Source organism: Mauremys reevesii, linkage group 3 (genome assembly GCF_016161935.1).
Source record: "Mauremys reevesii isolate NIE-2019 linkage group 3, ASM1616193v1, whole genome shotgun sequence".
Taxonomy (NCBI): Eukaryota; Metazoa; Chordata; order Testudines; family Geoemydidae; genus Mauremys; species Mauremys reevesii.
In genome coordinates this window covers 76,528,866-76,556,694 of record NC_052625.1, presented here as the reverse complement: position 1 = coordinate 76,556,694, position 27,829 = coordinate 76,528,866, and the positions used below count along the sequence as shown (strand labels likewise).

The 27,829-nt window shown below is 41.3% G+C and overlaps 1 long non-coding RNA gene across 2 annotated transcripts; it reads right to left on the bottom strand.

The window, feature by feature from the left end:
- Positions 1–264: 264 nt before the first annotated feature.
- Positions 265–27,328, bottom strand: LOC120400546. 2 transcript variants are annotated; one of them, XR_005595890.1, is made up of 4 exons: positions 26,997–27,328; positions 20,717–20,826; positions 489–599; positions 265–400 (listed from the first exon to the last, which is right to left on the bottom strand). It is a non-coding gene; the product is annotated as an uncharacterized LOC120400546 (long non-coding RNA). The 2 variants fall into 2 exon arrangements; XR_005595891.1 differs by lacking the exon at positions 26,997–27,328 and adding an exon at positions 26,654–26,906.
- Positions 27,329–27,829: the final 501 nt, after the last annotated feature.

The window sequence follows — 27,829 nt, the reverse complement described above, 5'->3', positions numbered from 1 at the left end:
AAAGAAATATTTCATTGCATGTTTATTATGCAAGTTTAAAACCAAGAAACAAAAAATAACAACCTTCAAAAGCAAGTTGATCAACGTGAGAAAAACAATCACAATAATTATACTCATAGTAATAAAGTGTTGTGGGCTTTATTGTACATTTGGAATCCGTGTCATCAGCCAACAATGTATATGTTATGAACTTAACGGTAGTTTTGGTTTAATTCCTTTTTCTCTTTCTTTCATTTTTGCCACCTGTGATCAATAGTGGAGTTTAAGATTTTCTTGTTAGACCATTTTTTAAAATCAAAGCTGAAGCAATATCCATTCAGGGATTCCATTTGGTCCATCATGAAGCACCAATGATGTGTACATCACTCCATTTTGAGTCCTTTTCAATTGTAATGGCAGTCTTTACAAATAAAAAGAGAAATTCAGAATGGAAGCAAGGTGGTTTTGCTAACATTTGAGCTTTTCTTACTGAGTTTACTAGTTAATACCTGATTTAACAATCAGGATCACTCTGGTGTCTTTTTGTTGAAATTATTATCCTCCTGTGCTCTGTGGTGATCCCACTTTGCATCTTTTTCACTCATAGTCCACAACTTCATCTAGACACAAAGGCAAATTAGTAGCTTCACTAGCATTCAGTTGTAGCTAAGAGCAGTGGGAAATAATTGTTATGAATATAGTGTTTAAAAGCCATAAAAATCATATTTCAATCCCTCCCAACCTCCAGGGCTGTTCAGATGTAGGCTGTCAGTTCAGCTGACCAGAAATACAGGTGCCATTCTGAAATTTGGGTCCAGAGCAGGGTTGAGATTTCAAATACCATAACTTCCAGGGCTCTTTGAACCCAGAGTTTTGGTTTATAATTATGATTATAAAAATAGGAAACAGCTGCCAGGAATTGATTTGTTTTCTTATTCACTACCCCCCTGAGATGTTAGCAGAAGAGGTTTTCCCTCTCTCATATGCACATGCTGTGGTTTGTTACAGAGTTTGCTCCTGAGCACCAGGCTGATGGTGTTGACTTAGTTTTAAAGATCAATGAAGTACTTGTTTCAATAACTAAATTCAGAAGGAAGAATATGGACTTTGCAGACAGATATATGAATAGAAGAGGGATGTCTCCTTAATCTTGACCTTCCACATCAGAAAGCTGCTGCTTCATTCTCTACTGTTTGAGCCCAAGACTCTGTAGCACCCAATATGTGTGAAAACATGTTAAAGAATAATGGGCCCATCTTTGGTGGTGGAACAGATGCTTACTATTTCATTATATACATCTGCACCTACTGAATAAATCTGCCCACCTGCCCACCCCCCCATTCACAGGGACATATGCCTCCTCCCAACTGATAACGGGTTCATTGATGTGAGCAAGATTTGGCTGGCATTGTTGGAAGTGGGTAGAGGTATGCTTCATGGAGTGGCTGTGGACTATGGGTGTGAATGTCTTCTACTCTGCGTCCCCTGCTCCCTCCACCGAGATACTAGCTCACAATTTGCTATAGTGACCTAGATGTGGTATTCAAAACATAAGATTCAGAAGAAAACTCCAAAAAGTTGAGAATGAAAACACATGTAATGAGAGTATTATGTTTTTCTTATTAAACTATGAATTTTCAAAAAGAACAGGAGTATTTGTGGCACCTTAGAGACTAACAAATTGATTTGAGCATAAACTTTCAAATAAATTTGTTAGTCTCTAAGGTGCCACAAGTACTCCTGTTCTTTTTGCAGACACAGACTAACACGGCTGCTACTCTGAAACCTGTGAATTTTCAGTAACTCGTTCTGATTTTAATGGTGACATTCAGTTCTTCAGGTATGAAATCCTTCAAGCAAATCTGTCAAATACTGAAAAGAGAGGAAAGCTATTCAAGTACTGCATTTTGGATTCATGCAAAAAGGAAGGGAACTTGTTAAATGTTATAGCTTTTAACTACCACTGATCAAACTGACTTCCTAAGATCTTTGTTGGCAAGCTTCTGAAATGGGATGTTGTAAAAAGGAATGTGGCATAACTAATAGCTTATTCACATGACTGCTGCCAAATTCTGCAGAGAATTAATTCTTTTGCAACTATCTGGAAAGAATTAAACTTTAAAATGAAGTTAGAAGTGTGCCAGGAGAGAGAACTACTTCCAGGCTGAAGTACAAGGCTATGTGACAATGCACCAGTTGAAAAAGCATTATTGTATTATGTCTACAAATTCAATTACAGTACTTACCTAATGTTCCGTTAGATATTTTAAGGTCCAATTACATTTACAAGTATATACATGAATATTTGCATTTTTATGTTTCAGCCGTTACCTTGTAGTTAAGGTATGAACAAGTTATACAAAATATTTCAAGACACGCTCTTTATAAGATGTTAGAGGGGATTTGCTGCTGCTTTCTGATGCATGCTGGGTACAAGGAAGCTACCAACATTGTATATGTGGTGGTTGTGTATTCTGGTTAGTTTCAGCAAATAAGTCAAAGAATGAATGATGATGGAGAAGTAAAAAATACACATGAAATAGGAAATAGATGAGGATAGAGATTGAAATATCCATTTGTCTATACAGACCAGTCTTTCGTGGTCAGGATTCAGGAACCTTAGGAGGCCCCTGTCTATGTTGTACTTGTCATCAGTGTAGCTCCTTTCACAAGCACTAATAGTCTCCTTTTATTAATCACGAACATCCATCTGTCATTTTATTAGTGATTTTGACATGAGAGAATCACAGAAAGAACAAAGAGAGGCCACTTAGTCCTTTAAGGCTGATGCTCTCACCCTCTGTATTTTACAAGATTGCTCCCTATATCTTTGCCTCTCATGTCTTGTCTAAGCCATTTTTGAAGAGCTGCAGGTATGGTGCATTGCGAATCCCCACCATTAAGTTACTCTTACTAATGTAGCATTTTCTTTGCCTTTCATAATTTTTTTCATTTTTCAGCTCCAGGCCAATGGTACAACTGCTATGATCCTCTGAGACTATGACTAATTCCCTTCATTTACACTATTACCTTGAAATATTTCTTGGCTGTGATAATGTTCCAGTCCTTTGTTTTCTAGACTATAGTATATCTAAGATAAGAATTTCCTTCTTTCTTAACTAACAAAATGTAGTATCAGTTTAATATCTGGTACAACCTCGATTAAAAAACAGTAGCTGGCATTTCAGAAAGCAGGGGTAGATTTGTTTGCTGACTGTACTATGTCTAACTTTAATTTTCATAAATGTAGCTCCTTCAGTCTCTCCTCATAGTCTCCTAGTCTCTTATCCTTGTTTGGCTTTTGGTTCTCTCTGTATTTTCCTTAGTTTTCCTACAGTCTTCCTAAAAAGTTGGGGGCAAGGCTGCATACAGTATTTCATGTGGAGCCACACCAGGCTAATAGAGTATCACTAGTACTTCTTACTTTACATGTAAGCTTACAAGAAGTGGAAGATTGGACAAATAACCAGGGAGGAGTATAAAAGTATTGTTCAGGCATGCAGGTGTGAAATCAGGAAGGCCAAATCACACTTGGAGTTGCAGCTAGCCGGAGATGTTAGGAGTAACAAGAAGGGTTTCTTTAGGTATGTTAGCAACAGGAAGAAAGTCAAGGAAAGTGTGGGCCCCTTGCTGAATGAGGGAGGGAACCTAGTGACAGAGGATGTGGAGAAAGCTAGTGTACTCAATGCTTTTTTTGCCTCTGTCTTCACAGACAAGGTCAGCTCCCAGACACCTGCACTCTGCAGCACGGTATGGGGAGGAGGTGACCAGCTCTCTGTGGAGAAAGAAGTAGTTCAGGGCTATTTAGGAAAGCTGAACGAGCACAAGTCCATGGGGATGGATGTGCTGCATCCGAGGGTGCTAAAGGAGTTGGCTGATGAGATTGCAGAGCCATTGGCCATTATCTTTGAAAAATCATGGCGATCGGGGGAGGTCCCAGATGACTGGAAAAAAGCTAATGTAGTGCCCATCTTTAAAAAAGGGAAGAAGGAAGATCCAGGGAACTACAGGCCAGTCAGTCTCACCTCAGTCTCTGGAAAAATCATGGAATAGGTCCTCAAGGAATCAATCCTGAACCACTTAAAGGAGGGGAAAGTGATCAGGAACAGTCAGCATGGATTCACCAAGGGCAAGTCATGCCTGACTAACCTAATTGCCTTCTATGACGAGATAACCGGCTCTGTGGATGAGGGGAAAGCAGTGGATGTACTATTTCTGGACTTTAGCAAAGCTTTTGATACAGTCTCCCACAGTATTCTTGCCAGCAAGTTAAAGAAGTCTGGGCTGGATGAATGGACGGTAAGGTGGATAGAAAACTGGCTAGATGATCGGGCTCAACGGGTAGTGATCAATGGTTCCATGTCTAGTTGGCAGCCGGTATCAAGTGGAGTGCCCCAAGGGTCAGTGCTGGGGCCGGTTTTATTCAATATCTTCATTAACGATCTGGAGGATGGTGTGGACTGCACCCTTAGCAAGTTTGCAGATGACAGTAAGCTGGGAGGAGTGGTTGATACGCTGGAGGGTAGGGCTAGGATACAGAGGGACCTAGACAAATTAGAGGATTGGGCCAAAAGAAATATGATGAGGTTCAACAAGGACAAGTGCAGAGTCCTGCACTTAGGACAGAAGAATCCCATGCACTGCTACAGACTAGGGACCGAATGGCTGGGCAGCAGTTCTGCAGAAAAGGACCTAGGGGTTACGGTGGATGAAAAGCTGAATATGAGTCAACAGTGTGCCCTTGTTGCCAAGAAGGCTAATGGCATTTTGGGTTGTATAAGTAGGGGCATTTCCAGCAGATCGAGGGATGTGATCATTCCCCTCTACTCAGCACTGGTGAGGCCTCATTTGGAGTACTGTGTCCAGTTTTGGGCCCCACACTACAAGAAGGATGTGGATAAATTGGAGAGAGTCCAGCGGAGGGCAACAAAAATGATTAGGGGGCTGGAGCACATGACTTATGAGGAGAGGCTGAGGGAACTGGGATTGTTTAGTCTGCAGAAGAGAAGAATGAGGGGGGATTTGATAGCTGCTTTCAACTACCTGAAAGAGGATGGATCTAGACTGTTCTCAGTGGTAGAAGATGACAGAACAAGGAGTAATGGTCTCAAGTTGCAGAGGGGGAGGTTTAGGCTGGATATTAGGAAAAACTTTTTCACTAGTAGGGTGGTGAAGAACTGGAATGGGTTACCTAGGGAGGTAGTGGAATCTCCTTCCTTAGAGGTTTTTAAGGTCAGGCTTGACAAAGCCCTGGCTGGGATGATTTAGTTGGGTTTGGTCCTGCTTTGAGCAGGGGGTTGGACTAGATGACCTCCTGAGGTCCCTTCCAACCCTGAGATTCTATGATTCTATGTAATCATTTACAAATATATCCAAGAATAATATTGGTTTTCACAATAGCTTTGCGCTAAAAGCTCATATTTAGTTTGCTGTCTCCTCCCTATGTCTTTCTTGAATTAGCATCTTTCTATGTAGTCCATGTGATATTTTAATGGTATCTGTGAGGGTTACCAGATAACTGTGAAAAAACGGGACAGGGGGTAGGGGGTAATAGGTGCCTATATAAGAAAATGTTCCAAAAAATGGGACTGTCCCTTTAAAAATGGGACATCTGGTCCCCCTATCTGTGCAATTTATCTATTCTTTCTGGTTGTCTTTATGGGGTTTTTTTGTGTGGAATCTTATTTCAGGCAAAAAAAAAGCCATGACTGGCATAAATGGACAAAGGAACTTTCTCCACCAATGCTGAAGTTCTCTGGCAGACTAATTTCATATATCTGTTGTGCAAATGGAAGCCAGGAGTCTGCACAGTGTGGGGCTTAGCTTCCTGCACACCAGTACAACCATGGGTGGATCTACAATGACGTGGTCTTGGGGATATATCACCAGGTATTGGATGGGAAGATCTGGGCCAAAATACACATATTAGCCTTTAAATTTCCTGAAATTAAAAAAAGAAACAAAACCAAATTGGACCTAACTAATCCCTGGTGTTAAATCTCATTTAACTGAAAGATGTAACTGTCTGCTGATGTGGCACCTTCTTCGAGTACTGTCCCTATGGGTGCTCTACTACTGGTGTGCATACACCTCAAGAGGCGCATGTTCACCTGAAGTGGAGCACACTTAGGGATACATCTTTAAGAACTGCAATTACTGCACAAGATGAGTAATCTCTTCTTTTCTACTTTCCAAAGCAAATTTGTGTAAAGTAAATTACTGCATATAATACAGTAGAACCGCAGAGTTACAAACACCAGAGTTACAAACTGACCAATCCACCACCTCATTTGGAACTGGAAGTACACAGTAAAGCAGCAGCAGAGACAGGAAAAAAAGAAAGCAAATACAGTACTGTATTCTGTTAAATGTAAACTACTGAAAAAAGGGAAAGGATCATTTTACTTCTACAAAGTAAAGTTTCAAAGCTGTATTAAGTCAGTGTTCAGTTGTAAACTTTTGAAAGAGCAACCATAAAGTTTCGTTCAGAGTTACAAACAACCTCCATTCCCGAGGTGTTCTTAACTCTGAGGTTCTACTATATACTCAAAGTGGATACCACAATTATCTGACTCTGAGTGCATCTCTGTTTGGAATACATTAAATGAGGTGGATTTAAGAACAATTTAAAAGAAGGTAAATCAATAGGGCTGGATCATGTAGTATGGAGCTAAATTGAATGAAAAGTTCTGAATAAAAGACTTATTTTTTTCACATTGCTAGCAGAATGGGATTGCAGCAGTATGACTCGAATGAATTGATTGTTGGAAAAATTAGAACCATGAGGGGCAGAGTAGAAACATGGACAATTTTGAGCTAGCAGAATAAATAGAAGATGTTAATATGAAAAATAATCATTGTGGAATAGACATTTCCTTGGTATGTTGAGAATCACAGGTACAGACTAAAACCCTGCAATAAGCTCTGCCACTGATCCAATTCCTGTTTTTTTTTCTCAAAATGTTTCATTGTGAAGACCACGAGATGGGCTCCACTGTAATAAATTCGGATTTAACATTCTGCTCTTGGGCCTCAGTTTTGCAATGATCTCCATATGAATGAACCCGGCCAGGGAAGACTGGAAGTGGAGACCATGGACACAGGGCAGGAGGCTGGAACCATAAGCTGTGGCAGAGAGGAAGCTGCTCCCTTCTCCACCCTGGGAACTCCAGCTCTAGATGCTGAGATAAACAGACAGGGATGTACAAGTGAACAATGAAACAGTACTGACCAGCATGATCGACAGCCTCAGCACACCAAGAGCCTACCCATTGTTAAGATATTTGTAAGCATCATGGCAAATGATAGCAAACCATTGATCTTAGAAAGGCTGGTGGGTTGGCATGAGCCTTTGAAGGTGACGTAGGATCCTTTTAGTTAGCTCTTTTCCCAGCCTTGTTTCTATTTCCTCCAAAAGAATCACCATGGCTTCTTTGAACAGCTTATAGCCGGGATAGGGCAAAGAGGAAGCTGATTGGAGGAGAGCCAGCTGCTGGCTAAAGGGGACTCTTATAAACCCACCGCCTGGAGCTGACAGGAGCAGAGACCATGTAACTGACTCACCATCCTCAGCTCACACCGCATGCCAACATCAGATCAGAGCTGCATAGGTGTGAGTGGATGCATGGGGCAAAGGGTTCTTATGTATCTAGCCAACATGGTCGGAGGGGTGGAGAGAGGGAGAACTGTTTTGCTGTATGCTGTGCCAGGGCAACAGAGTCTGTGTGGCCCCTGTTAGAGATCCTTATCTGGGTGTTCTCCTGACTTTTCTTGGGTTAGATAAAAGTTTTGTCCTATTGTTAAGTGTGGTGCTTGTTCCAGGAGCTAACTCTCACCTCCACCCCCGGGAAGTAAGGTGGTTTTCTTTGCAGAGGTATGTGGTGCAGGGACCTGGAACCCCTTCTCCAACTCTGGGAGACCCCACCTGAAAAGCGCCTATGGGGTTCTGGTCCATGATTAGGGGGCTCTTAGATCCTATGATAATACAAATAAATAATAATTTTACATGGCTGCTGAGAAGGTACAGGCCTCTTTGAATCTGCCTCACCCATGTCCTTGTGTCCTTAGCTGGGTGAAGTAACTAAGGGAAAGTGAAACAGGCTCCATTTGGTGAAAAGAGAATACTTTTCATTTCCTTGGCTGTGGCTTGCATTGTCATGCATATCAGCCTGGCTCTTTGATAGCTCAGATGGCAGAGTAGAGAACTGCAGTGGGTATTAGGTGTGGTCCTACTCTGAAAAGTGAAAAGATGTAAAAATAACATAATTTTACTCAAAGTTCTATGCCTGTTTGTATACAGAGTCTAAGCTACTGCCATGATAAAAATTATGTATTTTTGGTAGGGCAGTCAACACAGAGAGTAAGCCAGACTCTATTCCTCCTTCTACATTAACAATAGAATTATTTACTGAGTTTGCAAACTTCATCTGTGCAATCCATTGTAGGACTTGGGTTTACACAGATGGCACTGCAAGGATAATGTGAAGACTGGGAGTGGGCACAGGTGCAACTGAGGTCCTAATTCAGCTGCATAGCCTTTATTTATAGTACCGGTAATTATTTGAAATGGAAAGAGCCCCAATTGAGATTAAGAACTAAGTTTTTTTGAAGGCCGTAATGTGGAGGAAAGGACTTTAATTGTAATCTGCATTTGATTTGGAAATCACTGAAATACAATAAGCATGGACTGGACACACATCTTTGTTATCTTCATTGTAATTTTTCCTTAAACTTGTAAGTTATTCCTTAAACTACAAAGGCAAGAGCAGTTCAACATTGATCTTGCCGCGCGTAGTAGCTACAACATGAGATTGCTTGTGGCATTCACGGAGGTGCTGACCACAGTGGAACACCACTTCTGGGCTTGGGAAACAAGCACGGAGTGGTGGGATCACATCACCATGCACGTCTGGGATGACAAACAGTGACTTCAGAACTTTTGGATGAGGAAAACCACATTCATGGGACTGTGTGATGAGCTCGCCCCAGCCCTGCGGCGCAAGAACACGAGAATGATAGCTGCTCTGTCATTGTAGAAGTGTGTCGTGATTACACTGTAGAAGCTGGCTACTCCAGACTGCTACCATTTGGTTGCTAACCATTCAGAGTGGGAAAGTCGACCACTGGACTCGTATTGATGGAAGTGTGCAGGGCCACTAATCGAATCCTGATCCGAAAGACCGTGACTCTGGGCAGCGTGCATGTCATTGTGGATGGCTTTGCACAAATGGGCTTCCCTAATTGCGAAGGGGTGATAGATGGCACGCATATTCCAATTCTGGCACCAGATCACCTAGCCATCGAGTACATTAATTGGAAGGAGTATTTCTCAATGGTTTTTCAGGTGCTTGTGGATCACCGTGGGCATTTCACAGACATTAATGCAGGCTGTTCCGAAAGGTGCATGACACACGCATCTTTTGGAACACTGGCCTGTTCAGGAAGCTGCAAGCAATGACTTTTTTCTCAGACCAGAAAATCACCATAGGGGAAATCGAAATGCCCATTGTGATCCTGGCAGACTCTGTCTACCCCTTACTGCAGTGGCTTATAAAGCCGTACATGGGGCAACTTGACAGCAGCAAGGAGTGGTTCAACAACAGGCTGAGCAAGTGCAGAATGATTGTTGAGTATACTTTTGGCCGTTTTAAGGCCCCTTGGCACTGCCTGTATGGGAGGCTGGACCTAGCCATCGACAATATTCCTATGCTTATAGCCACGTGCTGTACGCTCCATCATAATTGTGAAGGGAAGTGTGAAAGCTTCACTCAGGGTTGGACCACTGAAGCTCAGAGCCTGGAGGCTGAATTTGAATAGCCAGAGACCATGGCTACTAGAAGGGTGCAGCACAGGGCCATAAGGATCAGGGATGCCTTGAGGCAGCAATTTGATGCTGAAAGCCACTAATATTTATTGCTATGCTCAGGAGTGCAGTGCTTGTAATGCTAGGAGATGATTTGTGATTTGTGCAGACAATGCACTATGAAGGTTTAAGAAAATTGCCCATTGCTTTGCAGGGCTCTGTTTGCTTTCAATTAATGGAATAAAGATTGCTTTCAAACCAAAATGATTCTTGTATTAAAAAACAAAAATTGGAGGAGAGACAAACAAAAAAAGATATCAGCACTGAGGGGGATGGGGGAAGGGAGGGACCCAGGAGAAGGTGGGGTCCCAGGATGGCTAAAGGTTTGGATATGTTCAGGTATCAGAGCCAACCTTCTCCTTTGGAATACAGTGCAGCGGGTAGTGTACTTTAGCAGGGCTAAACTGTAGAAGGACAGGTGTTGTGCAGTGGGTACTGGGAGTCTGTAGCGCTGGACTGTGATGGGGAGGAGTGGAATGCAATGGGTGCAGACTGGAGCCAGGAGGTTGATAAAAGTGTGTTGGCGGTGTCGGTGGGGTGCAGGCCGGGGAGGCATGGGAAAGAGTTTTGCAACAGCAGCTGCAGGGGAGGGGAGGCACAGAGTTGCTCGGTTTGCAGTGCTAGTAGCGCCTTCCGCTCATTAAGAGACGCTCTGTGGCTTCGTTCTGGTGTGCCATGTTCTTTTTCTGATCCCTCTTCTCGCTGTTCTGCCACTCCTTTAATTCTTGTTTTTTGACCACAGAATGCATCATGACATCACACAGAAAGTCCTCTTCAGTTCTTCGTGGCCACTTTCTAATTTTGCGCAGCTGTTCAGCTGGTGATAACAAAGAGGGAGGCTGGGTTCCCTACGTCAAATCTGTGTAGCCAAAATGCAACATTTTACAGAAGCAGTATTGTTTGCAACACACAGACCACTGATTCAGTGATTTAAAACACAGCCACTATTCACATACCTATCACTAACTGGCTGACTCTAGGCAAGCACACATGAGCCACAAGACCCTCAAAATGGTGAGTAACCGCAGGGGCAGGGGAAATTAGTGTTCTGGGACCATACCGTACACTGGGCACATGGCTCTTGGGAAGAGCCAGCACTGTAAGGGGGGGGGGCCTTATAATCATCACTGTCCCCACATTTTCCACAGGCTGTTTTCATTATGGAAGATATCTTGTTGCTGAGGGTGAGCAGGGAATCAAGGGAGGGTCTTTTACAAGCCTGCGGCTTCCACCCTGGCCCCTATGCAGCTCGCCTGTGTGCAGGAATGGTCCCTCCACCCAACCCCGTGATGGCAGAGTGGTGTGGGAAAGTTACCCTTAATGGGGCAAGAAACAAAGCAGCTCCACCAGAGAACCTGTGGCAGCAGATTGCCCAGTATCTCCATGAGAGTTTCCTGGAGATCTCTGAGGCAGATTCCCGTGAAGTGAGGAAGTCAATCAACACGCTGTTCTGCAGCTCAGACTAGGCATGCGGTGGGAGACAAGCCTGCTTTCTGCAACCCTCCTGCCCCCCAAAACTAGCTTCAGTGATTCCCAAAATCAAAGCCACTTACCAGGGCCTCCTCTCTTGTTTGCACTTCGCCACGCTCCAACAGCTGTGACTGGCTAGCCACCTCTGGGATAGAAAATAGCTCCTGGCTTCATGCATCTCTGACCTCTGAGTCATCCTCTGCCTCTGGGTCCTCCTTCCCCTCCACATCTTTGTCCAAGATTTCTTCCCCTTGGCTCAGTCTACTCTCAACAGGCATGTGAGCCACCGAAGTATCCACAGTGGTCTTCACAGCGGAGGTGGGGTTGCCTTTGTAGAAGTGGCAGCTTGTGGGCACAGCACCAGAGCGGCAGTTTGCCTCCTGCACCTTGTGGTAGGCATTCCACAGCTCCTTCAGTTTGATCCTGCACTGCAGTGTGTCCAGGTCATGGCCCCTTTCTGTCATACATCGTGAAATCTGTCTGTAGGTATCATAATTCCTACGGCTGGAGCATGGCCATCTGGAAATATACGCCAAGACCACTGCATGTGTCACTGAGCAAACAGGAAGGGCAGTAGAGTGCAAACTGATGACTAGAGAGGCGAGAACAGGCATTGTGGGACACCTCCTGGAGGCCAATCGCAGTGCTGTAATTTACTAGGGTGTCTACACTGGCACCGTGGGACTGTAGCCCTGGCACAGAAAGCTGTATGCCTCTCGTTGGGGTAGTTTTTTTTACAGTGCTGCAATTGCACAGTTTTTGCACACTAAGTGGCATGGCAGTGTGTTCACCTTGGGAGTTACAGCTCAGAAGCTGCTTTACTGTGCAGAAACTTGCCAGTGTAGACAAGGCTTTAGTGTCTTATTCCACTGGAAAATGTGCATATTGATTTTTCTCCTGTTTCTAGGGGTTAAATGTAAATGTACCACTTCATGAAAATAACTGCTGGTTTTTGTACAGTTTCTCACTAGGTGATTGCTTCATCCAGCTTTGACTTACTCTGAAAGTACTTTTCATTTACAACATTGATCCAGTCTACCCAGGCATGAAATCCACACATTCAAATTTGAATCAGAAAATCCCTAATGCCGTCAAGCATGACCACAGTACTTAACAAATATTGATATTGTTGTGCTGTTGTGTACCCTCAGCAGTTTTTCTTGTACAGCATTCTTAAACAACAACAATGGAAAACAAAGATTAAAGTATATTTAATGGAAATACAGACATTTAAAAGGAAAATGACTTGATTGGTGAAAGCTGTCTAGAGATGTCTTGCACATATTACAGATAAGTAGGTATTGTATTCTAAGGTAGCTAATTTCAATTTTGAGTGTTTATAAAATCTCATTACTGTAAAACACAGTGGAGTTAGGTAACATCCATTAATATCAAACTCACTGGCGTGCTCTGGTAATAAAATGAATATCTGATAGAATATTCTCAAAAGGTCACCACTACTTTGTTTCTTGCATAGTTTATTAAGGAAGAGAAGAATTATTATAAATCTTGCATAAAATACCATCTCAGAAAATATGTGCCATGGATATGCTTAAGATGAATAGGTGCATGACCTATTCTAGTATCACTGAGGAGATTATTTGCAGTAAGTATGAAGAAGGTGGTATCGTTTGTTATGAACCAGATTAATGAACATACTTATTTTTTACACATGTAGTCTCTGTAGTACCATACAAAATTGAAATGGTATAGTTGAGTACTACTGTCTTTCACGGGGACATCTAATGTGGCTGCTATTCTGTGTTGTGGTAGTGGGCATCAGTCAGATAGAATGCTGCCAGCTATGAAGGAATGTTTTCCTTACCCTCTTCAATGCAAGGGAAAGGATGAAAATAGTCTATTTGTATTTTGTTTTTTGTCTATTACCTGGCAATTACTAAAATACTTGCGAACACTTTCTGAGCAAAAAAAGAAGACTAAATTCATCACGATTCTTTTTCTGCCAATTATTTGTTCAATGTTGACAATAAGCCATATTCTTCCTCAGTATAAATCCATTGACTCCATTTCACCAATTCTGTTAAATCAATGAAGGAAGAAAGTTTACTAATAACTAGGAAAAATACTGAAGTTGCGATGGGAAACATAGCAGGCGTAGTAGTAGTAGTAAATAGATTCTGACTTTCTTCATTGCAACTGATAAGATTTCCAATACTAACTTCCGAAACTAATACTAGTTTCTAGGCATCTCTAGCACGTTACAGTGAGTGGCCTAATATATATGATATGCCTACTGAGAATAGTTTTTAAGTAGTTCAGTGTGTTATCTTAAAATGTTTATGTCCCACAACAATTACTATTAAAGTATGCCTTAATTCCAAGTTATTTTTGTTATAGAGTCTGTAGAAAGATTTCTGACCTTGACCAGCACCACTGGGATATTTTAAAGTCCTGATTTGCTGCTTATACCATGCCACATGGAACAGCGCACTGCGTTTGACGTTGTGTGCGCCATCTGTCACAATTTTTTTCCTCGCTGTGAGTTGAGGGATACATTTGACAAAATGCCAGCTCCTAAGAAAGCAAAGTTAGATGTTTGTTCATTTCGACCTTCTTGGACAGACACATTTGGATTATTCAAAAGAAGGACCGTGCTGTTTGTGCTTTCTGTTGTGAAAGTGTTGTTTATCACACATCAGGTGTTCAACGATATTTTGAAATGAAGCACAAGAAAACTTACTTGACAAAGCAGACAAAGGCAGTAGCAGGACATGAGAAGCAAAGCGGTGTTTTTAAATGCTTAAGTATAAGTAAAAATCAAGCTACAGAAGGAAGTTACAAGATTGCACAGTGCACTCCAAAAAACAGAAAGCCATTTATAGATGGGGAATATATAAAAGAAGTTTTTCTCAGCAATTTGGAGGTTTTGTTCAATGATTTGCCAAATAAAGATACAATCGTATCTAGAATAAAAGAACTTCCTGTGTCTGCCAGAATAGTTGAGAGATGCATAAGCGAAATGTCAGAAAACATTAACGAAAAGCAGACGACTGCATTAAAAGACACAACAGTGTTTAGCATTGCAGTTGATGAGTGTGTGGATATAAACAATGTTCCACATTTGGCAGTTGTTGCAAGATATTGTGCTTCTGATGAAATCTAAGAGGAACTTGGTTGCCTAAAACCCCTGCATGGCACATCAAAGGGGGAAGATATAGTGGAAAGTTTCATAAACCATTTTGAAGATTGAGGAGTTGACATCAGAAAAATATTTTGTGTGACAACAGATGGTGCTCCTGCCATCAACAGAAAACAGAAGGGATTTGTAAAGTTACTTGAAGATCAAATTGGCCGCCCAACAGTCAAATTTCACTGTATCATCCATCAAGAAAACCTGTATGCTAAAATTTCTAATTCAGAGCTTAATAATGTGATGAATACAGTAGTGCAAATTGTGAATTTCCTTGTTGCTCAATCTGCTTTGATTCACAGACAATTTCAAGCACTGCTAGAAGAGATGGACAGTGCTTTTAATGACATTCCGCTTTACAGCAACATTCGGTGGCTAAGTCATGGCAAGGTTTTGGTGCACTTTGTAAACTGTTTTGATGCAATCAAGGCCTTCTTGTCGGAAAGAGAACAAAACTACCCTGAACTGGATGATGACAAATGGCTGTGTAAGCTCATGTTTCTAACTGACATCACTGCTCACTTAAACTAACTCAACTTCTGTCTTCAGGGTACAGGGCAAATGGTTCTGGATGTTTATGAAGCCTGAAAGGCATTTGTTGTAAAACTAGCAGTTTTTTCTCAGGCTATTCGAACTTCAACTTTCTGCTACTTCCAACACATAAAAGAGCTATGGACACATTGCACTGTCAATGTCAATGAGATTGGAAAGTACATGCAAGAATTGGAATCAGAATTTTCTGACAGATTTCAAGATTTCCAGCGGTTTGGCCCAATGCTTTCTTTTCTAATTAAACCTGAAAAGTTCAATGAAAGCGACTTACATTTGTCTGTATTTCAGTGGATGGGTATTGAAGATTTTGAAATGCAACTCATTCCGTTAAAAAGCTCAGAATTGTGGGTATCAAAGTTTGGAGATCTGCGGAATGCACTTGAAGCTACTGAGAGAGATCATGGGGCCTCTATTCTGACCTGCTGGATGTCTCTGCCAGTGAAATTTAACTATTTAAAGAAAATTGCGTTTGCAATGCCTTCAGCATTTGGATCCACATTACCTGTGTGAACAGGTATTTTCACACATGAAATCTGTCCTCTGTTCCTCTTGGAGCTAGTTAACAACTGATCACTCAGAAGCCTGTGTGCAGCTTAAAAGTATCCAAATGTGCCAGACATTGGAAAACTCAGCAAGGAAAAGCAAAGGCAAGGATCACACTAAACTGATAAGATATGCATTTTAATTTAATTGTAAATGAAGCTTCTTAAACATTTTAAAAATATTATTTACTTTACATACATCAGTAGTTTAGTTATATAATATAGACTTAGAGAGAGAGGCCTTCTAAAAATGTTAAAATGTATTACTGGCACATGAAACCTTAAATTACAGTGAATAAATAAAGACTTGGCACACCATTTCTGAAAGGTTGCTGACCCCTGTGTTAAGGAAATGAAATCTTCACCGAAGCTATGCAGGAAAAAAGGCTTGTTTATTCTCATCAGGTAATTTTATCATTGCAACCTTTTCATATGAGAGTGACAAAGCAAATGAAGTGATATCTCATATTGGACCAACTTCTGTTGGTGTAAGGATAAATTTTCAGGCTTCACAGAGCTCTTCTTCAGGTCCGAAGAAGGAAATCAGATAGTTCAAGCTAAACACAAGGTGGAACAGATTGTTATGCATAAGAGGTTCACAGGCTTTGCAGGATACCACTTAAAATGAAGAGGGCAATTTACATGACTTTTTACATGAGACAGCTACAGCTGAAGTTTATACTGCAGTTCTTGCTGTCTCAAAAGGGATTCTCGCTACACCTTTGCCAGCACCCTTTGAAAGGTGAAAAAACAGAATGCTATTATGTGACACATTTGCCTAACAATCTATAATTCTTCTGTTATCTTGTGTCATCTGTCACAACCTTTAACTTTGTGGTTTCCCAGGAAATATCCCATGACCCATCACTTCACAATCTCATCGTAGCCCTTTCAATAGCTATATCTGAAATGGACAACCAGCTGAAATGGTAAATAAATAAAAAAAGTAATGCAAATTGTGAGCATCTCAAGTCATGGTACATTACAGAGAGTCTCATCAGTTAATGATATTGCATAATACAATTAAAAACCACTAGCATGAATAAAATTCCTAAGGAAGGACAGGCTTCATGTAGTACAGGGAATAATCTTCAAAACTCTAATAAGTTGGTATTGTCTGAAATAATAAGATTACAGAACCAAATTCTGATTATCCGCTGGTTTGATATCAGTGAAACTCCATTTATTGCTCTGGTGATACTCCTTATTTACACTGGCATAAGATCAGAATCAAAACCATATATTTCTATAAAGTTAAATTGGACTTTAACTAACTTGTGCTCATATAAATGATAGGAATATAGATAAATAGGAATCAATTAGCTGAATTCTTCCCTCTGTTACAATGATGCACTTCTCAGTGGAAGTTGCAAGGGTATAAACAAAGGTAGAATTTTGAATACCATTTTAATTATTTTTTCCAAAACACTACACATACAATTTGCAGAAAGAATAAATTCCATACAAAAGTCCAGAGAAGGAGAATTCATTAAGCTCATTCCAGGGATCAGCACTCAACCTGAGATTTTCTTCCAGCTCCCTGTGCCCATGAGAGGTGGAAAGGTGTGGGAGGTAGAGTTCAAAGTGGTCTTCAGTTTAGACTTATGGTTTTCCTTTATGCTATATCTGAGCTGTCAGTGAGTCAGCTATTGTTTTTTGCGGATCACTTTCTCCAGCAATGGAAGAGGGGTTGATCTAATGGTCAGTGGGTGCTGCTAAGTGCACACATTGTTTCTTTACATAGTATTACTCTTTTTCTTCTTAGTCTTATTTTCTTAAACTTTGCACAAAGGCTCACACAATTTTTTTTAAATCACAGTCCATATAAAGAAAAAAATGTGAGAAAACCATTAGCTGTGGGCAGAAAGTTTGCAAAAAGCAAAAGAGACACAGCTCATCAAAATAATCATTTTGAAATACTCATATGGAATCCACTGGAACTCATATAATATTTGTAAAGCACCAAAAGATATGTGGATGGAAGAAAAAATTATTATTGCATTTATTATATTTTTATATGTTCAAAATATTAACTTCTTAACCCCTCCCCATCAACCTGTATTTTTCCCCACTAAACCAAATTTGTAAGGAGATTCAAAGATATTTTACTAAGTATCAACCTTTCACCTTTGGGATTGGTTGCCTCTTCACCTAAGCAATACCTGAGTTGAAAAGAGCTGAAGATCTTTCCACCAAGTCAAAAGGCAGACCCCATTTCAAAGGATTTCCATACTATTAAAGGCATATTGAGACTGACAGCAGACTTCTTTACAGCATGGAGGATTTCATAAATGCTGTACAGGTTCTGCTACAGCAGCCCTGGGACTTTCATGAGGCGGCTGTGAATACGTTTGGGATGTGACAAAGCTGCTCAAGTGCTGTGTCACCATTCTCTAGAGTGCTGCAGTGTGACATGGTGCTTTGTGCAAAATACTGCTGAATGGAACCTCTCAGACTTCTTGTTGACTGGGGGACTGAAACTGCTGCTCAGGCCCAATGTGTTAATCAGCATGCAACACACTGCCTTGAGGCTGCCCCTCCAAGACTCAATATCTGCAAACAAGATATAATTCCTAGCATTACTGACAGCTTTCACAGATTCTCTTGAAGATCAAGGGATATAGCAGATACTTTTGTTTTCAGGGTTCCAGCTCTGAAATCCCATAAAGGGTGTGAATGTCTCATACACTAAAAATGTGATCACTAGATCTGATCTAACACTACTCTCATGACACTGATGGGCAATGAGCTTGCTCAAAACACTAACTTCTGTGCTGCCGACAAAATTCTATGAATCATTCCATGGTGCTGTATCCACCTTGGACGTGTGTGTGATTCTTAGACATGCAGTTCCCTTGGATCTTCAGTGGCACAACTGGACCTAAAGTGTATTTAGGACTACTCAGATTGTGTTGCCAGGAGCTGATTATGTGCTTTTTCCCTGGGGACATTGTTTCAGCCCAGCACTTGATCAGGAGAAATTGCAGTGAAGAAAAATAGAATCTCAGTTGAGGTCCACCTTTTGAGTGATATAAATGCCTAGATGGAGGCAATATTTCACGTTTCATTATGAAGCACTTTTGAATTTAATATAATTTTGCAAATATGTAAGATGGAGTTTCTGTATTAGAGGGTCATTTAAAGTATGCTATATGAACTAACCTGGCAAGGAGCAGTCATTCTGTAGGTGATACAGTATTTCAAGATATGGAGTGCTCTGTATTTTTCCTCTGTTTAGCCATTTCTGTATTTTCCCATAGGAATTTCTGCTATTGACTATGCTTAGCTCAGACTCGTTTAAAATCTGTCCGAATAGGTGAGTAATGGATTCTGGCTTTTCAGTGCTATCTATTCATAAAGTACAACTCTTGTCACAGTGACACACTCTTTCCTTTACAGTACTTTGACTTGGCCCTTTCATGTGTGTTTTTTTTTTAAACAAGTTCAGCATTGCTCTTCAGTAAAAGATCTTGGCTCTCCCTTTTAAGATGATTTCTATAAGCACATGTAGTCCACCCAGCCCTTTTTAAAAAAAAATCCAGGCTGCTGGTACTGCTTAGAAGCTGATGGAAAGGTACCCTGCTTTGGTGTTAATTCACTGATTGTCATGTTCTTGTTTTTCAATCATGAACTTCAAGTGTTCACATTATAAGAAAAGTGTCTCTAAAGGAGGATGGTAAGACTTGACTTGGTCACAAAAATAAATAGACAGTAAAACATAACAATACTCAAATCATAATCTGTGAAGGAAAGAAAATCAATAATTATGATAGCATCTTTTTGGGAAAACGAAAATTACTTTAGCAAATGCATATTTAATGACTTAGATAAGATAATTAGACATCTTCTACAGAACGGAAGGCAGTCACAACCGAGAGATCAAAGCTCATTTATAAAGTAATTAAGGCTCTAAAATGTAATTGCTGCCTTAAGGAAAACACTAAAATAAAGGCTTTGTATCAAACTTTTAGAATTCTCTTTCTCTAAGCAACATAGGATACATGCATCACACTAATCTGATCCTGCAAAATGGGACTGGAAATCTGATGAGAACAGATTTTCTTGCAAGATTTCTGGTACCAGCTGTTTTTGTTAGTGCAAGATATATCATGAACTCCATTCTTGCTGGGAAATTTCAGTGCCACTTCTGATTTTGGCTGAAATAAGGAAGTGCAAAAACTGAACTGTACCTCATCTGATCTGTGCAGAGAGGAGCACTCAACTTTTTCTGTACCACTGTCCTTGCCACTACCCTGGACCCAACAGAGGCCCATCACAGTGTTTGAGGCTCTGCACAATGAAAGAGAGAAAAATGGGCGGTGCCAGTGGGTTAGACAGAGAAAAGACAACATTGCCCCCTCCCTGGCCTAATGCATACCAAGGCCAGATTAATTTATCTGCAGAGTTCCTCATTTGGAGCTCTAGGGGCTGCAGTAGCCAGGATGAATCCATGCTACAGCAGCTCAAATGGAGCCTCGCTGCCAGGTACATGCAGGTCTGGTAAAACAGACAAAGCAGTGCAGAGGTGGAGACCTTTTACGGATCTGCCAAGTTTTAAGGCAGGGCCATGGCTTTTACCATGTGTGAAGAGATGTGGGGAACATTCCCTCTCTCCCCGACAGGGAAATGTTGGGTTTCTCCGTTAAGAAATCCTTGCAGAGACTTCCTACTAACTGCTCCCTCTCTTGAGTTTTAACATGGGAAGGAATAAGCCAGAGATTCCAATCTATGAAGAGTGTTTTCCCAGCTTTGAGGATGATTGGGGCCATATAAATGTGAATATCTGAATAGCTTTTATACTTATGACTGGACATCAGGTAGCCTTTTAGCCTCATCAGCTGATTTTAGTTTAACTACTCCAGTAAGACAACCATAAAAAACTACTTCTTAGTAAAAAGAACAAACACCATGAAGTCACCAGGTATCTAATATTCCCATTTAAAGAAAAAAACATTGTGGGTATGGTTCAGTTGTTCATTTGAGCCGTATCTGTGTTACTATCAATGCAGAGATTATTCTCTGGTGATCACCTTTAAAAAGAGAGTGAGTTAGACATCAGTGCTCTCTTCATACATGCATAATGAGATGTCTGAAACAGAAATATGCTTCTTATTTTAAAAGATATGAGTGGGAAGATTGGTGGTATAGGCACTGCCTTACCTAGTCCTCCTCCTAGGACTCAGGAGATCTGGATTCTCTTCCTTGATTTTACACATCCTTCCTGTGGTAGCTCGGGCAGTTCACTTATCCTCTGTGTCTCCATTCTTCATCTGTAAAAGGGGGATAATGATAATTTTGTGCTGAGGATACATTCTTTAATATTTAGAAGGCACTCTCATTCTACTCTGATGGGTGCCATGTAAATAGCAACAGCCAAATTCTTCCACCCTTACTCACACTGAGTATATCTGATTGCACAATAAGGTACTCACTGTGAGTGAGGTGGCAGAATCTGGCCCCGAATAGGGGCATGATTGCTCAGCAAACAGCACCCTCCTTCTGCTATGTCAGAAAGAGAGTTTCCAAAATAATGTTGAACTCTTGCAGATCAGACTGGAGTGTCATGGAGCTGATAATGTTCTTACATTTACATAGCATCTTGTGGTTCATCCTAAAGTGCTTTCAATATAACAGATCATACACTGCCTCTAACATCCTTCCTCTAGGGGGTGAAAGATGGCAATTGCATAACAGTGCTTAGCAATTTAAAAAAAATCAGTGAAGGATGAGCAGTAAAGAATACTGTATCCTATTGCCACTGAAGGGGGAATTTTGGTAAATAGCAACATAGAATAAAGAATTGAATAACCCCTGCCCCAACACTGACTTGGAGCCTTGAGCTGGCTCATTTCTGACTTGCTTGACACTGGCGATTTGCAGCGCTGGAAAGCCTCCACCAGCGCTGCAATTAGTAAGTGGCCACACCTGCAGGGCACTTCCAGCGCTGCAACTCCCTGGCTGCAGCGCTGGCCGTACACCGCACTCAGCATGGGGAATAAGGATTCCAGCACTGGTGCTGCAGCGCTGGTCATCAAGTGTGGCCACACACCAGTGCTGTGATTGGCCTCCAGGGTATAAGGATGTATCCCAGAATGCTTTTATAAATTACTCTCTTTGTTTTGTTATGCAGCCTCTCTTTGTTTTGTTGTGAACAAGCTCCACGGAGCTCCAGAGCTCCTGTTTGCCGTGATCATCTGTACCTGGCTGTAAACAATCAAATGAGAGGCAGGCAGGGAGCGAATGAAACAGCGGGGAGTCGTGTTGGCTGCAGGCTGTTTGCAATTAAGAGTTAAGACTAAGGGGTCGGAAAAATGTTCTGATTTTTCAAGGCAGGAAGCTAAACACACAGTGTTGGCTCCAAAAATCCACTCTCTCTCTCCCCCCGCTCCCTGTCACACTAGACCCCACTCCACCCCCCTCTTTTGAAAAGCACGTTGCGGCCACTTGAATGCTGGGATAGCTGCCCATAATGCATCACTCCCAACAGCGCTGCTAATGCTGCAAATGTGGCCACACACCAGCGCTGGTAGCTGTGAGTGTGGCCACACACCAGCGCTGCTCCTACACAGCTGGATGACCAGAGCTGCAAACTACCAGCGCTGCAAACCGTAAGTGTAGCCATACCCTCAGAATACAAGAATCCCTTTGGCTGATATCCTGGCCTACATCAGATGGAGTAATGCAACCTGACACCCTGCTACTAATGTATTTTTCAACTCCCCTTTTAACCCTTCACTCATTTTTTTTTTCATTCTATAAAGTATTGCGGGAGAGGTGATAGAGTTGAAAAAGTGAGACAGAAGGTGTGGAAGGACAATAAAACATAAGGATGATGGGAAAAGAGTTGAAGATGGAAACAAATAAGAGATGGATGAAAATAGAGAAGGGATAGAAATAGGCAAAACACACCATTCTTTGAATTTTTTATACATAATCACACAGGCCCCAATTCAGCAAAGCTCTTAAGCATGTGCTTAAGTGCATCGCTATTCAGCAAGAACTTAAGCACTTTAAGTTAAGCATAGGCTTAAATGCTTTGTTGAAGCAGGGTCATGATGAAGATTTTAGTTGTTGTTTTAATAATATACCTCTTGAACAACCACTTCTGTTTTCTGTGGGTAAGTGTTCTTCCCTAGCTAACTTTGGTGCTGACATCTCACGAGACCCTCCGTATACTCATCGTTATATTTTCAGTCTTTAGGGACACAAGATTTATGAAATAAGCCATGTGTGAGGGGCTGGCTGTATTTACACCTGAAGTAACAGTTTCAAACCAATTTGTTTGTGAATCCCATAAGAGTTATCATTCTACAATAACATTGGTTTCACATGAGCCTGTAATATGAACCCTATCTAGAGCTTTATGGAAAATTACATCTCAACATGTGTGAAAAACTGGCTATATGTGATTGTTACCTGTATCTGTGCAGTTTAGGTTGCTATACAACATTTACCATTTTCTCTCTTGATTATTTTTTGATTAAAATGTCCTTCTACTGCATACAAGCTCTGTCTACTGCCAAGAGATTTTATTGGTTACTGCTTCCTGGCTTTCAACATGTTAAAATAAGCTTGACCATATTGTTAAATGACTCTGTTAGCTCTCTAAGTCATATTAGGATCCAGATCAAAATTGCCTCTCCTTATTTTAAAGAGCCCTCAGTGGACTTCCACCAATTTCCTTTGCAGGTTCTCTTTTCCCCTTCCTGTTCCATCCCCTTTTCTAAAACACCAACCTCCTTTCTGTCATGTCATAATTTTTCTACTTTTGCTGAGAGAGCCTTCTCCTCTGCAATTCCTGCCATCTAAAAGAGCCTGCCTTTGCTTTTTTGCAACGGTGACTGCCAACCTCTTTTCAAATCCCACCTGAAAACGACATCTCCTTTATCTATACTTCTTATTGCCTTTCTCTCACTGCTGTGAATTCTTTGTATCATGTATTTAACTCTGTATTTTGGGATATTGTTTGTATAGCTACTATAAAAATAAATTGTTTTCAATTGTATCTTTCTTCATTGCCAAAAGTCAACATCTTTTAGTTAAGATGTGGAGACATTAAAGTCTCCTAACAGCAAAAACATCAAAGAAAAAAATATGTGCTACTGATAGCCAGTATAATGCATATTGGACAAAGAAGAAATGAATAATTAAAAACAAATAGCCCACCTCCCTCCCCAGTACAATATTAATTCCAGCAAGCGTTGGAGTCTGAATATTATCCTGTGCTTTTAGCTGCAATAAACATGCAGCTTCAGCAGACTATGGTATAGCCTTGCTATCCTATTAACGTTAGCTGTATGCGGACTGTCTTTTCCAACATTTTCCACTTAAACCTTCAAATGTAAGCCAATTAAACCGATTTACATTTATAGGAGTCCTTGCCACACTTCAGAAAAAAGCACAAGGAGAGAAAAGACCAAACGAGTCGTAATTTACCTATTTGTACTTAGACAACTCCTTTCAGGGTTCATTTAACTCCCAGATATTGAAGGTTATGCAGTATAATTCTGATGTAAGTTGATTCACTGTTCATAGAAAATGTTTTGGGAAAGTCTCCAAAAGGGTTGAAGTAGAATAGATTTGGTCTCCTTTCTGTATGGAATTGAGATACTAATTCTTAGTGGGGAAAGTTCTAATAAGTTCAAACTGGGAGCACCGCCTGTTGTCAATTTCATACGCACTTTCCTATAATCACATCTGCTATCTGAAATCCCCATTTCACAATACTAGGTGGCTGTGACAGAATGCATGAGTGCAAGCTTGTCTCCGGTGAATGAGAATTCAGCTTCCTCATACTCTAGAACAGGTACTCAAAGAAATGGCAGTAAAAGTGGATGCTAGGACTGTAAAATTTCACCCAGCTACCCCTGTATTGAACCCAATTCCTTGTTTGACTAAAGCACATCTTCTGGTCTTGATTTGAAGACATCAGACATGTAGAATCCACTGCTTCCCTTGGTAGTTTGTTCCAGTGGTTAATCACCCTCACTTATAAAAATCTGTGCCTTATTTCCAATTTGAATATGTCTGGTTTCTAGTCATTGTTTCATGTTATATCTTTCTCTGCTAGATTAAAGAGCCTTTTAGTACCTGGTAGTTTCTCCCTCTGAAGGTACTTATACACTGTAATCAAGCCACCTCTGAATCATCTTTTTGATAAGCTAAATAGATTTTGCTCATTCAGTCTCTCACCATAAGGCATTTTCTCCAGCTCTCAAATAATTTGTGTGACTCTTCTCTGCACCCACTCCAATTTTTCAACATCCATTTAAAATAATATAATGAAAGTAAAATAAAAAAATAAAAATAAAAAGTGGACACAGTATCCCATACAGGGGTAAAAATCATCTCCTTACTCCTACTTCCTGCTCCTCTGTTCATACATCCAGCATTCATGTTAACTTTGCTACAATATTGAACTGGGAGCACATGTTGAGTTGTTTGTCTATTAGGACACCTACATCCTTTTCAGAATCTCTGCTTTCCAGGATACAGTCCCCCCATGCTGTGGTATGGCCTGCATTCTTTCTTTGTATCTTGATATATGACCTTGCATTTTGTTTGAATGGGCCCAGGTTACCAAGAGATCCAGATAGTTCTTTCTGTGACTGCCCTGTCGTCCTCATTATTTATCACTCCACCAATCTTAGGGTTATCCACAGATTTTATCAGCAGTGATTTTATATTTACTTTACAGATCATTGATACAGATATTGAAGAGCATCTGGCATAGTATCAATCCTTGCAGAAACCACTAGAAACACCCCCTTTCATTCATGATTTCCCATTGACAACTACTTTTTGAGATCTATCAGTTACTCCCAGTTACTAATCCATTTAACATGGTTTATTGACACTGTCTAGTGCTATTTTTAAAAATAAGAATGTGGTGTGGTAGCAATGCAAATGCCTTCAAAAGTCTATTACATCTGTGCAACTACCTTTACCAATTAAACTTGTAAGCACCTCAAAAAATGAAATCTGGTTTGCGTGCAATGACCTATTTTCTATAAAATCATGTTGATCAGCACCAATTATATTCCTATCCTTCAATTTCTTTATTAATTGAGTCCCATATTAGCTTTTCCATTATTTTGCCTTGGATTGAGGTCAGTTGCTCCAGCTCATCCTGCTTGCCCTTTTTGAATACTGACATGACATAAGAACTTTTCTGGTTTGAAATGAAAGCATTTTCATGACGTGCTCAACCTATATTTTGATCTTCTAGGAAATTAACATTTTGTTTGTTAGGTTTATACATAATGCCTTCTTTGGACTTCAGTAAGTCCACACTAGGTTTAATCTTGGACTATGTCATAGTGATGGTTTGCAATGTGGTGTATCTAGAGCAGCACATTATGACTCCAGGGAACTTATTCTTGACACTACAATTGACTTGTGTGACATTAGATAAGTCTCTTGAATTGCTCTTTGTGCCTGTTTTCTCTGTATATAAAATAGCTAGAGTAACACTTATGTGCCTTCCTGAGGGACTGGCCCTGCAGACTGACAGACTACTAAAGAATGGAAAAGTACAGTACACACGAAACAAATCCTAAAAGTTACAGCATTTTGTATACCGAATCCCCAGTGATAGAAAATCTGCAAGAAAGAGGGTGTATCAGCACCATGCATCAGTGACCACTGCTTTGATGGGAGCCCAGAGTTGGACAATATAAACTAGAAAAATGTATGGGGCTAACTTGTGAGGGCGCACATAAATGTTGGCTGGAGGATGCACTGAGTTTCTTGGGGAGACCAAAAAATGCTTTGTAACTGCCTTGGTAGAAACTGGGGAGAGGAAAGTAGCACAAAGGCCATGTGTTTTGTCACACCACAAGAGGTGCAGTTGCTCCCACTAGTGCAGGAGTGAATGTATCCCAAGAAGTGCCTGTATAATGGGATGATAGCAAGATAATTACTTCTACTGGGAGACTACAGGTGTCTGTGAGGTGGGAAAACACTTCTCTGTTCTGCACTGAAAGGGAAGTGGATTCACTGGCCTTGATAACACTGGGGAGAAATCTATTGATGCAGGACAATTACTAATTCTGCTCACCTGCCCTTTGAGCATGGGATATGCTGTCTGGCACTGACCTTATTCATTCTGTAACCGAGTCCCCTGTGGTTCTTCCCCCAGATGGTGAGAGAGCTTGTCTGCACCCAGTTATTTGCATTAGGTGGCTCCAGCACAGGCCTCAGTTCCTTACCTACTGGCAAAGGGGCCCTGCCCTTTGTGGGACATATTAAGTCCCTCTGGATGGAGTGATCAAAAGGAAAGTCACAAATCTCAATCCATTCAACTTCTTCCCAGGACCCATCAAAAGTGTGTGTACGTGGGAGAAGTTCACAGTGCTGCCAACAATACAGTGCTCACATAATGTGTTCTGAGGTATCGCCCTGCTAGGCTGCTGAGTCAGGCTTAGTCTGTCTGGCTCACCCTGGGAGCTCGCTGCACTCTCTGTAGGGTCCAGCTGAAGGTCTCCGGGCTCAGAGTTCCCGCCATGGCTCCAGGAGTCACTCTTGCAGTTTGCTGCTTAGGTCCATCACTGCCACACACCCCTTCATGCTGACTGCAGTTTCCTCCCTATCAGACATGATTGATAGGGCCAGCTCCACCCCCAGGACCTCTCTGGCACCTTCCTCGTCCACGTGGAGTCCACACACCCCATTGCACACCTGCCTTAAGTGCTCATAGGTGCTGTGAGACTTCATTTCACTCGCTCAGGCTGGGAGAAGAAGAGCCCCCTAGTGGCCAGAGTACAGCTTAATCGTTTCTCCTCCCTTGTCTCACTCCGCTAACCTGTCACTCATAACTGCCATGGAATCTTTGGGCATCAGCATTCCATCTGACAGCTCCCCACAACAACCTGCACCCACTGCCATGGAATCTTTGGGCATCAGCATTCCATCCAAAAGCCCCTCTCTCCCTTTCAGAACTCCCCAGGCTCCCGTTAAGCAAAAGGGAGAATTTCGTCCACCCCCTTGCTGCCTTTTTTTTCTTATTCTCTATTTCTTATACTCTCCCTCCTTCCTACCCACACTTATTGGCTGTGAATGAGGGATGATAGAGGTTCAGTGTAAGGATAAGGCAGTAGCACTGACCCTAATGAAATGTACTTAACCCCTTCCATTGCCCCTGCACATCAGCTTAGGAAGTTACACTTTCAAGGGGATATACTTGAATAAAGGAGACTGCTTGTGTACTTATTTAGCAATTTCTAGGGGGCTCCCACCAAAGAAAATGGCTTGATGCCTCATCTCTGTGTTTGG